Source organism: Dermacentor andersoni, chromosome 10 (assembly GCF_023375885.2).
Source record: "Dermacentor andersoni chromosome 10, qqDerAnde1_hic_scaffold, whole genome shotgun sequence".
NCBI lineage: Eukaryota > Metazoa > Arthropoda > Arachnida > Ixodida > Ixodidae > Dermacentor > Dermacentor andersoni.
The window spans coordinates 130,691,387-130,704,620 of NC_092823.1; the positions used below are offsets into that span (position 1 = coordinate 130,691,387).

Here is a 13,234-nt window from a genome sequence, read left to right on the forward strand (position 1 = left end):
TTAAGCATGAGAAAAGTAACGCATAGCCTATACAAGAATTTTTCACGCTCTGGATAGACTTTTCAATACCGAATTGTTTGACAAACTAATTATTAATTAAGAAATATTGTTTTAATTCAGGTATAACTCAAATCACGTTCAGCTGTTTCTTTTTGTGCCAATGTACTCTCTGCGGGCCAATATTTGCGGTAATTTTTCTTCAAGTGCAACTGTGTTCGGGCATTAGAGGTTTGATGTGTCCTGTGCTTTTGTGCTCTTGTGATTCAGTTTCAAAAATACAGTAAGCCGTGCTTGCGCGCGTATTTATATACTTTTTTCTTTGAGCTAAAGCTTGGAACAAGGAACACAGTTAAATTAGTGACACCCTTAGCTCGGACCCAGTGCTTATTCCTGCGAATATGGTCAAAGCGACTGAGCCGCTATTATCAAGCTTCCGTACCGGTCTTTAGCGACAGGGAGTGGTTCGCATTTAACACGACAATGAAATATGGGCACTGGGAAGTTTATCTCACAGACACGGTGATATCGAAAAGAAGCTATGATACCTTTGCCCCAGAATTATCAGAAGCGCTTTTACAAGATCATTTACAAGACTGGCTTGTACAGCACTGAACTTAGTTTTTTCAGAATCTTTTGTATGACATTGCTCTCTCGATTTGTCTACCGTAAAGACTTTTCTGGGACTGCTCCTTATGTTTGTTTTCTTATAAGTAGAGGAGTGACGTAACGATGGCAATTCAGCGTATATAGCGCCTTGTCCAGTATCCCCCTTCCGTCGTCCTATTTTATCTAAACTTTTTTTTTGTGAGAACACACCAATAGCCTATCAATGCATCTCTCTAAGCCTTCGCAAAATGATTTTCTTTATCATGCACAGTGCAGGCGAATCTCGCTTATAACATATAACTGGCAATTCTAGCGTAACAAATTTGGACACAGACATAGAGAACAGAGGAGTACGAGTGCTATTACCAACCGTTTCTGTGAGCACACCGCCGATTTGTAAGCTCCTTCGAGCAAACGTGCCCCAACAGTTCTTATATGGAAGCGCGAAGGCGTATCATCAAGACCTACCGCACTTATCAGACATAAGCACTCAATAACCCAAGCACGGCCTTGTGCAACGCAGTTAACGCCTCGTTTACAGACATAATAGAATGTTTGTTAATAATAAAAGAAAAGCTCCCAAAGCCAATCGAACCGCATTACTCGCAGACCTACAGCGATATGGGCCACCAAATGCGTCCCCTTTGCGTCTTTCTTCCTAGCTTTTAGAAAAGGCTCCTTGATATGATGGGTCAACTACCCTAGCAGTCACTCCTTCTGTTTGCTTATAAAACGAGCTGACGAGATAACGCACTTGTTTAGCTACCTTTCCCAGTCGGTGCCCTCTCAATGTCGTGCATTTCCTTCTTCTCAATTTCGTGTATCATGTGCGGAATGAGGCCTTGGTCAGATCTCTCCATTTCGGGCATCGGCTCGATCCTGTGGTACGGCCCGACCACACCTTCCTGCAATGTGCAACGCGTAATATAGCCTTGTGTTACGTGTCATTGAAATGAGATTGCGCCGTCTCAATTAGGTACCTTATTTCTCGACAGCATGTTGATCTAGGTTATTACTATTACAAAATCTCATGTAAAGGCCATGTGCATTCAAAGGCTTCACGTCTGGTTTTCCACTTGCGCGACATTAATCATCATAACAGTGGGCTGGAATGGACAAGGTTTATTATATAAAAGTTGAGGGAACGCAGGCATGTGTTATGGGAAATGTTTAATGTAAAACTGGTAGAACCATATCCTTGCGAGGATGCTTGCGTCACGGATGAAATCTTTCAGCAATTTCACTTGAGCTAGGACACAAGCAGCGTTCACTTGGAAACGAGGTGAAATCCAGTATATTCTTAGGACGTAAAGCCAGAGACGGCACGCGCTTCTGGCTTTCGCGGCTGCAGTCATGTTACACTTGCTAAAGAAAATTGCACTCGTAGTTCCCATGCTGTGAACCCCAGACATTTTTTTTTGCTCATACTCACACGTTGGGACGCAGTTTTAAAGCGAATAGCTTTCTTTGGCTCTTTCGCCCGTTTTCGTGGTAGGTCGGGGTTACGACGGTAAGTCTGACTTGGGAGAGGGAAGGCGAGGAAATTTACACCCGTTTCCGTGCCCTCTTGAAATAAAAGGACCGTTGTTTTTTGGAGGCGTGCTGTCACTCGTGGCGACCATAGGGTGACGGGGGATACGGGATAATAAGTAGCTAATTAAAGAATCATTTATTAACTTGTAAACATTTAGTTTCAGCGGGCTCGTCGTAATTGGAAAATATGAGATGGCTCCCCGTACAAGTCATAAATTTTTGGATCTGAGAAAATGGGATTACCCGCGGAAATGTGGCACGAGAAATTTCGGCCATCAGAGCACGTGAACCCGAAAGTGGGAGGCTGCAGTGAGCGCAAAGCCACGCCCCTCAATGTGACGTTCTGTTACGTCACTCAGCAGCAGGCAGCGAGCGCGATGCGACGGTGAGGAGTACCGAGACGCAGCGCGCTTTACCTGTACTTGAGCGATATAATTAAGTTTTTCTCAATATCGGCCACACGCATGATGTATGGCTAAAGAAAGAAAGCTTTAGTTTCCTGACTTGTTTCAACAAGGCTTTCATGTTTGTTATAACTTTTCTTGTCAACTGGCTTCTGACATTTGTCGCTCTGAACTTGTAATTTGACACCGGGGACATCAGTACTTGGCCGAGTTGCGAATGTCCGTGGAGTGCTTGTCTAGTCATTGTGTACCATTTAAAGTTCAAGTGCAACGAAATTTTTGGCCACGTAAGAAAAACCTAGTTTCATGTATGTAAGTGTAGCGCAGCCCTCGTGCCAAATTTCACATTTGAAATATGATTGATGCTGGCAAAAGTTGACGTCTTTTATACCTAAATGGACCGTACCTAAACAGAGAAATAGAACGTCGCCATACTGCTCACCGGAAGTGACGCATGACTCCTCGGCATAGCCTCCGAGATTGTGAGCCGCCATCGGCAAGCAGAAAAATATCGTTAGTGACGTGATATAAAGCTTATGTCATATACGCTAACCACCAGATGAACACGTCTGGGTAAGTGCTATATTAAATCTTCTGAAAATATAATTAGAATATTACCAGCCCTGCAGTTTTACCAAGATTACTTTATTAACCAATTTATAACCAATATATAAGCATACAACCAATGTAGCCAAAATGAAATTTTGTCGAGGTATGCCAGTTGCATTGGCAACACGTTTCACAATTTTACCCAATAGTGAGCCTGTTAAACTGATTTATTTTTGTGCCGCTGTTCTGTCGAGATTCATGGTTGTTCGCTAGTTGATATTATTTACTGTCGAAGAAGCGAGAAAGTGAAACGTAAACACCAAAAGAATTAATATGGCAAGCTGGGCGAGTTGGCGATGGAACATGTTCTTAGGGTCAGCCAGACTTTTGCCGCTCTGCAAGATAAATAAAGTGAGTTTCTGAATGGCAAGATAGGCTAGCACCCTTTCACCCTCGTAAGCGTCACCTTACACGTGTTAACATTTCCTATATATTTTAGTCACTTGTTTGAAAAAATAAACCAGTTCTTAGTTTGCGCTCGTATCGTGTACTTCCTTTTGTCTTTCGTCCGGGTTGCTCTGCCCACCCTTAGGAACACCAAAAGAAGACACATGCATGTTTGTATTCGAAGAAAAAAAATTTGAACTCACAACTTCGACACCGCTGTCTCTTTTTGTGACGTGCACCGTGGCGAACTGCTTTTCATCTTCGTGGAGATTTTGTTCGATATCTTTTCCATTGAACTGTGGAAATGGAGATGGAGGATAACTGAGCATAGCTTTTTATGAAGTTCAACGTACTTATATGAGCAATCCTAACCAGCCTAGGTGTAGTACATAAAACCGAAAAACGCTTTGTGGGCTTTGCGGAAATTCTGATCATGATGTACATCCGAACAACTATTGCTATGCTAACTGTATAGTTAAATGGAGAAAAAAAGGGACTGACTTATATTATGTCGGTGACACAAACTTCTTGCAAGCTCAGTCGATAAATTGCTGGGATGGTCGTCACAATATTCTGTCACATTAAAATGACAACGCATTGTTCACAACAATTCTAAACTTCGCATGGTAATGTTGGTTGCACCATTTGTCGGTGGAACACTCTACAATATTTTGAAGCAACAGCTTTGTTTGGCACTTTATCCACTTTGCAGTTTGTCAGTTTCTGGCCTCTTATTGCCAGTCTGGGAAACTGGGTGTCACTGGGCGCTGCTATGACCCGAATGAAAGTACCAGTGAACGGGCCTATACGATAACCCTTGCATGGGGCAGACCAAGTATGACCACGTCTGTTGTGTGGAACAAACAACAACTTCTTGCATAAAACCTCAACATATGATATCGGCTCACAGGCATCTATAAAGCACATAAAGTAATGGTGAATTATCTTTAACGGATTATTTATTTAGTTTATTTTCTTTGATTTAGCCACTCATATGTGGCAGCAGAAAGGGCATGTCCCACTACAATTCATTCATTAAACTCATCCAGCCAAACCGAACAAGACCAGCTTATAGATAGCATGAAATAGGCATCATCGATAAACAAAATAAGCTTCGCAAATCTGCGATGAAGTGCCCAAGAACGGCACTATTAACAGGATCGGATAGAAGAGGTACCAAAAATAAATCAGATGGAAGAGAAGAAAAGGATAAGAAAGCACGGATATTTAATTAAAGCTTTTGCTAACTACAATAAACACGTACGTACGTATGTAAATACGTAATACGTATAATATATATGTGTGTATGTGTGCATTACTATATGACGTGATATGCTGAGGGACGCTTATAAAGTTATCGCTTACAAAAATATCGCCTACAAAGATATCAACTCAATGGTGGTTTTACCAGATTTGTTTTATGGAAGGAATTATGACTTTTGTTTGAAAAGTATGCTGATAGAACGCCAAAGAAAGAAGCTTTGGGAAGTTCTAAACACTGACGTAGGTAAGATTACTTATTGACAAAAAGTGAAACACTGAAAAGCATTAGCGTGGCAACCTAAACCGTGCCCTACTTGAAGCGAGAGGTTGAAACGTAATAATAGTATTTCGTTTAGACAAATGGTGCTGGTTGTTGTATTGCTGTCACAGAGATCTTTAGTGTGACTGTGAGTACATTGACTTTAGTATATGGTCTCACTCTCACTTTTGCCAAAGTCGATGTGGTGCTACGTCAGGGCATTCGAGTATTCTCTGCTCATTTTAGTGTACATAACCTTATTCAGTCAGTCAGTGTTTTTATTTTCACCAAACAAAAACATCTGTGAAAAAGGGGAGACGGCTAAAAAGCTGCGGATACTGCAGCTTGACTAAGCACCGTCCACCCTGTAGGAGCAATGACAGGGTAAATATACAAGCAAAAAGAGAATTATACAAGCAAAAAGTGAATAATTAAAGTGACAGGGTAAACACTCAAGCGAAAGCAATAATTATTATACACCAGTACGAAAAATTGTACATATAGGGTCATTTTTGCATATAATAAAGCAAGAGGAGACAAATTGGCATCGTACTTCTATGCTTAGTGGAAACAATGATATAATGCAATACAATTTAAGGAATGTGCAGTTACAGAAACAAGCTAACTACATTGGGGGGTTTTAGTGTTTTGATTTCGATGTCTTGCTGCTCATATGCGTTAAGAGTGCTTGGTAATGTGTAGCTAAGCCTTTGCGTTCCGTAAATAGTGCGTGAGAATGGAGTTTTCCAGGGGGGTTTATACCGATGGAAGTAAATACTTTGAGTAGGTTCAAGATTTGCTAGTATGAGAAATGTGTCAAGCTTCCCGCGAGTTGCACTAATGTAGGATTGTAGCAGCCTGCATTTGTATATATTGTTCGCCGTAACAATTTTATGCTTAAGAAACAGATGGCTGGTGTGTTCAAGGTATGGTATGTTCTCTATTGCCCTAATAGCTCTTTTCTGAAGTATTTTTAGCTTATTCAAATTGGTTAATGTAGTGTTTCCCCATATTAAAGCACAGTAGTTCAAGTGAGCATGGAAGAGAGCTTGATAAATAAGTCGCTTTATGGTAACAGGCAAAAGATATCGACAACGATTTAAAGCACCAACCACGCGTCTCAGCTTTAAGCTAATCTGATCTATTTGCTCATTCCAGGATACATGTTCATTAAAAATTACTCCAAGCGTCTTAATTGATTTGGTTACTGAAATTTTGTATGGGCCTAGGGTAATATGGGGAGGTAACTGTAGGGATGTGCCAAGGGCTCGAAAAAGGACACATTTTGTTTTTGTTTCATTTAGCGTTAAATTGTTTTTAGTGCACCAATCGCGAAGCTTATAACAGGAGCTTGCTGCTAGTGCCTCGAGAGTACCTAACTTTCTTCCAGTAAAAAATAGTGTGCAATCATCAGCATAAATTATAAATTTGCAATCTTCGTCGATGTTGATTATGTCATTGATGTAATATAAAAATAATACAGGCCCTAGAATACTGCCTTGTGGCACCCCAGTTTTAACTGGTTGTGTGCGTGATTTAAAGCCATTTATTTCAACGTACTGAGACCGCGCACTCAAATACGACTGAACAAGTTTGAGCGAGATTCCTCTAAATCCATAGCATTTTAATTTATTTAATAATAATTCATGACTTACGCGATCAAACGCCTTACTGAAGTCCAAATATAATGCAAGTGTCAAAAGCCTGTTTTCGATATTGTCTAATATGATTTCTTTTTGGGCTAATAGAGCGCTCTCAGTTGAACGTTTCTTTCTGAAACCATACTGACATTCGGTAATAAGATCGTACTTTCTAGAGAACATATCAATTCTATCGTTTATTATTTTTTCAAGGCATTTCGAGAAAATTGGGAGTATGGATATTGGGCGATAATTGCTTAAATTGTTTTTGTCTCCTGTTTTGTATATTGCGGTAACTTTTGCTATTTGCATGAGCGTTGGAAAAATACCTGTTGATAACACCAAGTTGTAGATATGTGTTAGTACTTCCGCTATGATATCTAATACATACTTTATTGGTCGCATTTCTATGCCATCAGAATCACAGCTGCGACTATTTTTTATTCTACTGAATAGTGTAATTACTTCAGAAATTGAAGTTGGTTTAAGAAAAAGCGTGTTTGGTATCCGATTTATGCCGGTTGTTGTTTGTGCGCTGTGGCTGGCATTGAAGAGGGAGCCTAGCTTTCCTAATATTAAGAGCACTATAAGAATTGTTTTCTTTTATTGCCATGCATTTTGTTTTAGTGTTATAGGTTCACGCCCATGCGACCTGTCCTTTATTTGCTTACATTTCCTACAACTAAATACCCTGTACGATAATCATATGTAGATATATTGGCTTACATTGGGACATACAGGTTTTTCATAAAATAACCCGTATAATCATATGTTGTTATGCATACAGAGCATATGCATAGGGGCATACGGCTTTTTCTTTTCAATAGACTTAGCATGCTATCACAAGAACGCGTTGAGGCGCTGTTTTGCCATTATTTTTAGTAGTCGCGCTTTATGAAATAACAGTGAAAGCACTTACAATATGTGTGACTTCGCGCCCATCTTCGTGTTCCAGGACGCGGAAATTGCGGGCTGCCACCGACGCCTTTCTAAGATTCAGCGTCAGTTGATCGTGCAAGTGCAGCACCACTCGTCCGTCAGCTGATCGCTCCTCGAGCAGACGCGGGTAAACCAGCCTAGGTTGCTGCATTCCTGTCAAATGCGAGTTGCACAGTCGAGGTTGAGAGATTTTGCACAGTCGAAAATTTGACATCATTTTGGTCTCAATATCAGCGAGTGAAAACCACAATGTGCTGCACGATGAAAGGCTCCCTTCTTGCAAACTGTTGGTCCCGTCGTACGTGTGGAACGTTAGCGCCAGTCTTGGCTCGCAATGAATGTGCGAGCTCCCGCGCTGAGCGCACACAGAGACCCTCCCGCCAAGATGGAAGCGTGGAAGCACATGTACGTTGTTGAGGTACCTTACATCGGGCCCGTAGCCAGTATTTCTTTTCTGTTTTTTTTTTTTTTTTTGGGGGGGGGGGCTAAGGTTCCATTATTATCTTTTAAGTTTGCCGTGCTTGGTGCATAATAATCCAACTATTACCTTGAGCAGGACCTTGGCCTGCCTGAAGGCATGTAGTTTAGGCGCCGACTTAGAAGGAGGGGAGGCCTCTGGGGCCCGAGTCCCCTCAAGAGATTTTAGGTGGGGCGGGGGGAGGTACAGAGCTCCTCTTGGCGATGCCGAAGCCTACCCCTCCTGCCCCACGAAGTCGCGGGATCGAATCCCGGCCACGGCGGCCACATTTCGATGGGGGCGAAAACACCCGTTTACTTAGATTTAGGTGCACGTTAAAGAACCCCAGGTGGTCGAAATTTCCCGAGTCCCCCACTGCGGCGTGCCTCATAATCAAAAGTGGTTTTGGCACGTAAAACCCCATAATGTATGTACACACACACACACACACACACAAGAAGAAATGCTTCAGCTGCAAAATGTATTGAAGGTGTAAAGCAGTGCTTCTTACCTTTAGACGAAATGACGAGGACTGAAACTATGATGAAGCGAATCATTGTGACGAAGAGCTTAACCGAGCCGTTTACAGGCGGCTGGTCCGTTTTATATAGATTAGACAAATTTCGAGTGACAAGTGATTGGCATTTGATCGCCTGCTGAACTTTTTCTTTGGTGTTTCCTGCATAAAGATTTGTGCAAATGCGACACAGCCGGGATCCATATGACACTTTCACGAGTGTTTTCTGGTTTATTTTTATTTTGATATATAGACATTTATTTCTTGAGGATGTGCTCTCTGGTTTCGACCTGCGTAGGTTTCGTGGAATTGAGTCGCCAGACATCGTTAATAGGAAGCTTTAGCTCGGGCCCAATTCCGACGTGGTCTATTCAAATACGTGTAAAGCGCATAAACGCTTTTCTGAATTGAGTTCTGGATTGATTTTATTGAAGTTTGTTGCATTTGAGAGAGAAAGTTAAATTCTAGTGACTGTTGGAAGCGGTACTTCGATTTAGCGCCTGAATTTTGTGAAAAGAATTTTTTAAAATTCGAAATTACGAGAAAAATAGAAGCACGAAGCTTACAAAACTAATATCTCTGCATCAAGAAAAGATATCGCGGTTCTGTAAGCGGCATCTATTAGTTCTTTGAAAGCGAACAAATTCTATATGTCAATTTGTATCTTACGTGAATTTGTTACGTGTGCACAAGGATTCTTCAAAAGTTGTATTTCCACATTACCAAAGTTTTTTTTTCGGATTCATCTGTAACATATAAGTTTTGTCCGCTTTAGATGTACTATGAGATGCAATTCACAAAATTCTGATATCATTTTTCGTTGCTGAGTTACAGAGTTTCAAACTTGATAGCTTCGTTTCCTGAAAATTTCTGTTGTTTGCTTATTTTTAATAAAAAACTGACGACCTAAACAAGCAAACAACCGTGCACTACACTTTCAGCTTTTCTTTTAAATACAACAAACCTAATCAAATTTGGTGCTGTAGTTGGCGAGAAAAACGAATTCTCCTTTTACATTTATTTAGACAGGAGCACCCGAGCTAAAGCTTCCTCTTAAGTGATCTCGTCTTGTATTCACTGCAAGAAATGAAGTCTTTCCAGTAATTCTTGGGTCGGAGAAGTGGGTAAACGTTGGCGCGAGGAACATATGTGCGTATAAGCGTATACGTACGAAAACACGTAAATGTTCTTTTTTACGTATACTTGTAAAGTTACATGTGTCTTCATTCTAATAACTTTGAAAGAATACCTGACGCTTGACGCAGTGCCATCATTCTTGAATTAAGCACTTAATAAATAAATAAATAAATAAATAAATAAATAAATAAATAAATAAATAAATAAATCACTTATTTAACCTGGCCCACTTTCACTCCCTGTCGTCAAAACGAAGACCGGCACCAAGCACTTGCCATATTTTCATGCCTTGCAGGGCACGAAAATATACCAAGTGTTTTTGTCGAAGGATGCCGACAAAAAAGTGCAATCTTCATTTGGAATTTGAGCGATGACAAAGCGTTTGTAAGTGCGGAGTCCTATTTTACAGGCGTCTAAAATGAAAACGCATGTCAGTGTATTTGTTTGCGCAATCTGCAAGCGTCTCATTGTAACATACATATGCGCTTCTGCGCCTCAGTTGTTTCTCTTGTTCATATGCCTCTTTGGATTTTGTCTCGAGCGGTGTTCAGAGACCTCTCCCTCGATAAACGTAAGGAATAAAGCAAGGAGAAACTTGCTTTCGCGCCTACGTCACGTCTACGTCCGCCGATCCTTTCCGATGACAATGTCAACATGGTTTCAGCGGAGCGGAACAATACTTGACGTTTAGCGCTTGACGTACGCAAGACATCAAGTTTTAAACGCGCTGGGCTATCGAAACTACTTTTTACGGTTCACGCAGCTCCACGTTCGCGATGAGGGTCGTGAATAACAAAGAAAGATCACCGTCGCGCTCTATAAGCGACATTAACGTTGACCGCTGGAACATGTCAATGGTGCGTATGTTCGACGTCGTCCTGATCTCTTGTGTGCTTTCCACAGATAATTAATTAAGATGGTTCTAGAATATTGCGTAAGCCCCTGTAATAACATGCGATGACAGCCAAGGTTATTCTTATCTTACATCTGCATTCGCCTACCTCTCGGCTCTTCCTGTTCGTCCCTTTAGCCATCCTGCTGTTAACAGCGCAAAATGTAGACAAGAGACGAGACAAGAAGACGCGCTGTTAACAGCGCTTATGGTGTCTTCTTCTCTCGTCTCTTGTCTACATATTGCGCTGTTAACAGCAGGATGGAAAACCAACAAGCCCAAGCTACTATTCTAACCTTTAGCCATGTTGTACAGATCGCCCACGGGACTCGTTTTTTTCTTCTTATTCAAAGTGGAGCTTCCTCGGTCTCTTCGCCAGGATACGGCGTATATTCTCACCCCAGAAATACATCCTTGCCAGATATATTTCCGGATATATGCAGACAATGTGGGCCACTGGCTATCTGCCCCAACAGACAACTTGGCCGCTCTCTGTCCTAACTTGGGTCGCTGGGTATTCGCCACTTCCTCACTCACCATGCCCTTCCCACTTGCTTTCTTCTGTACCTCACTCGCTGTTCTTTTTCCGGCTCACCTTTTTTCTCTTATAGTTCTGGTGGGCGTTGTGCCCCTTCTCGAGGCAGTGGTCAGCTTGCTCTAATTCTCCTCTCTGTGTTTTAGGTTAGCAGAGCTAATGACAATATGGTGCCCGAGCAGATAGTTGTGGCACAAAGTATGTGCAACTTGATATTTGCTTATTTATTTATTCATTTATTTATTTACAGTACCCTCAGAGTAAGTAGAGGGGAGAGGCAACATAAAGGAGGTAAAAATGATATAAAATGAATAGTATAAGTAACAATGAAAAATTATGCTAGCTCACTAATTTACACATCATAAACAAAAAATAACAGTGGTAGTTCACCATAGAAATCTCACGATACACTTTTCAATACACAAGTTGGGAATGATAGGTAAATACATACAAAGTTGCAGATATAGTATTTATACAATAAAAAGTCACATGATATATTGAACACGTTTTATGATTTCAATGCAGTTAAGTGAAGCATTTCTACATTCAGCATGATTACTTATACTAACAATAGATGCAATTATACGAACAATAGATGGATATGTGCAACTCTCGGCCAATCCTCCGGAATGTATGTGCCACTGTGATGCAGGTGGTACAGTAGCCTTAGATCAGTTAAGTGTGTTTAGATATATATGTCGTATACTTCTCCGTGTTCGCTCCTCTCATCAACGTTCTTCGCCCGACACGCGTCATACATCATCTTCTTCCTCGTAACGCAGACAGCTGACAGCTTCAGGCGCCAAGGATGTGCTCGTGTCACCCGATACTGCCCCTGCTGCTTCGCTAACTCAAACAAACTTCGCGTCATTTGGATTCCAACTTTCTGTTAGACTTGCGTGTTCTGTCTTGATACGAATGTGTCAGATGGCCCATTGAGCGAAAAAGCCGGCGTCTGTGCTCTGTAACATCGAAATGGCACCTAAGCTCGCATTGCCATTGGCTGCGACGACACGTCACGAGCTGCGCCTCAGCGGAGCAGAGCGGTCGTAAGGCAACACCTACTGTAGCGATAGCGCGCCAGGTATTGCGCGAGGGGAGAGGGCCTCGCTGCGACGCCACGTCACTCTCACTATCGCTCTCGGCCAACGCCTCCTAGATAGCACAAGGCCGGTACACTTCGGTCTGTCACGTCATCCTACCTTGACGGATTATCGTAGAAACTAACGTGGACGCTCCCGAGTAAGCCGTGGGGATTTTGACGTCACCGATTTTGTCGCGACGGCCTTGGCAATGGAAATTTCGGTCCAAATGGCATGATGTTGTAAAGCAGAGTGCACAGGCCTGTCTCGGCATGCAGGAGGCGCTGTCTCGGCACGAGCGCTCGTCGACGGAGCAGAGCGGTAAACGTGGGACAAAGCGAGAAACTGCCGCGTCGATAGCGCGCCAGGGGCTGCATGCGGGGAGAGCGCATCGCCATGTAGTTGGCATGCGGCGCTGGCACCGCAGGCTGCTGCTGCTTGCTGGCTTGGGCAGCACGTCGAGCTTTGGTACATCACTCGCAGCGCAAAACTCGAAGGGCTGCTCAGTGCCGTTCTGTTGGACATTAATGCTTTTGCATTCACAACTCATTGAAAGTGCTTAAGTGCCCTTGGATTTTTTTTTCACTTTGCTGCGATGGAGGTAGCTTGGGGTACCCTACAGAAATAGCTTCAGACACCACTGCCACTAGCGTCCACAGGAGCTGCAAGTATTCGGCGGTTCAGCAGCATCTCAACGATGGTTAGTACTCGGACTTGTCTTCAGTTCATTCTTCTCTTTTCAAATGGCTTTGCGACTTCGCAAATTATACATTTTCAACAAAATACTGCGTTATAAACGAAAGAATTCGCACAATGACGATACATTTGCGATGATACTTATTGCGTTGCTGTCGTTTATTGCTTGAAAATTGAGAAAATAAGGCGCGATAAGTAACGCCATGAGAACGTTTGAAGCCACAAGTGCCTTAGACAAATCCACGTACTACACCTACCACTCTCACGGTAGCCGAATG

General features: G+C 42.2%; 1 pseudogene; it reads right to left on the reverse strand.

Annotated features, from left to right (window-relative positions):
• The window catches only part of LOC126545068 (venom metalloproteinase BumaMPs1-like), a 30,089-nt pseudogene extending 21,426 nt beyond the window's left edge, over nucleotides 1-8,663 (reverse strand).
• Between the last annotated feature and the right edge of the window lie 4,571 nt (nucleotides 8,664-13,234).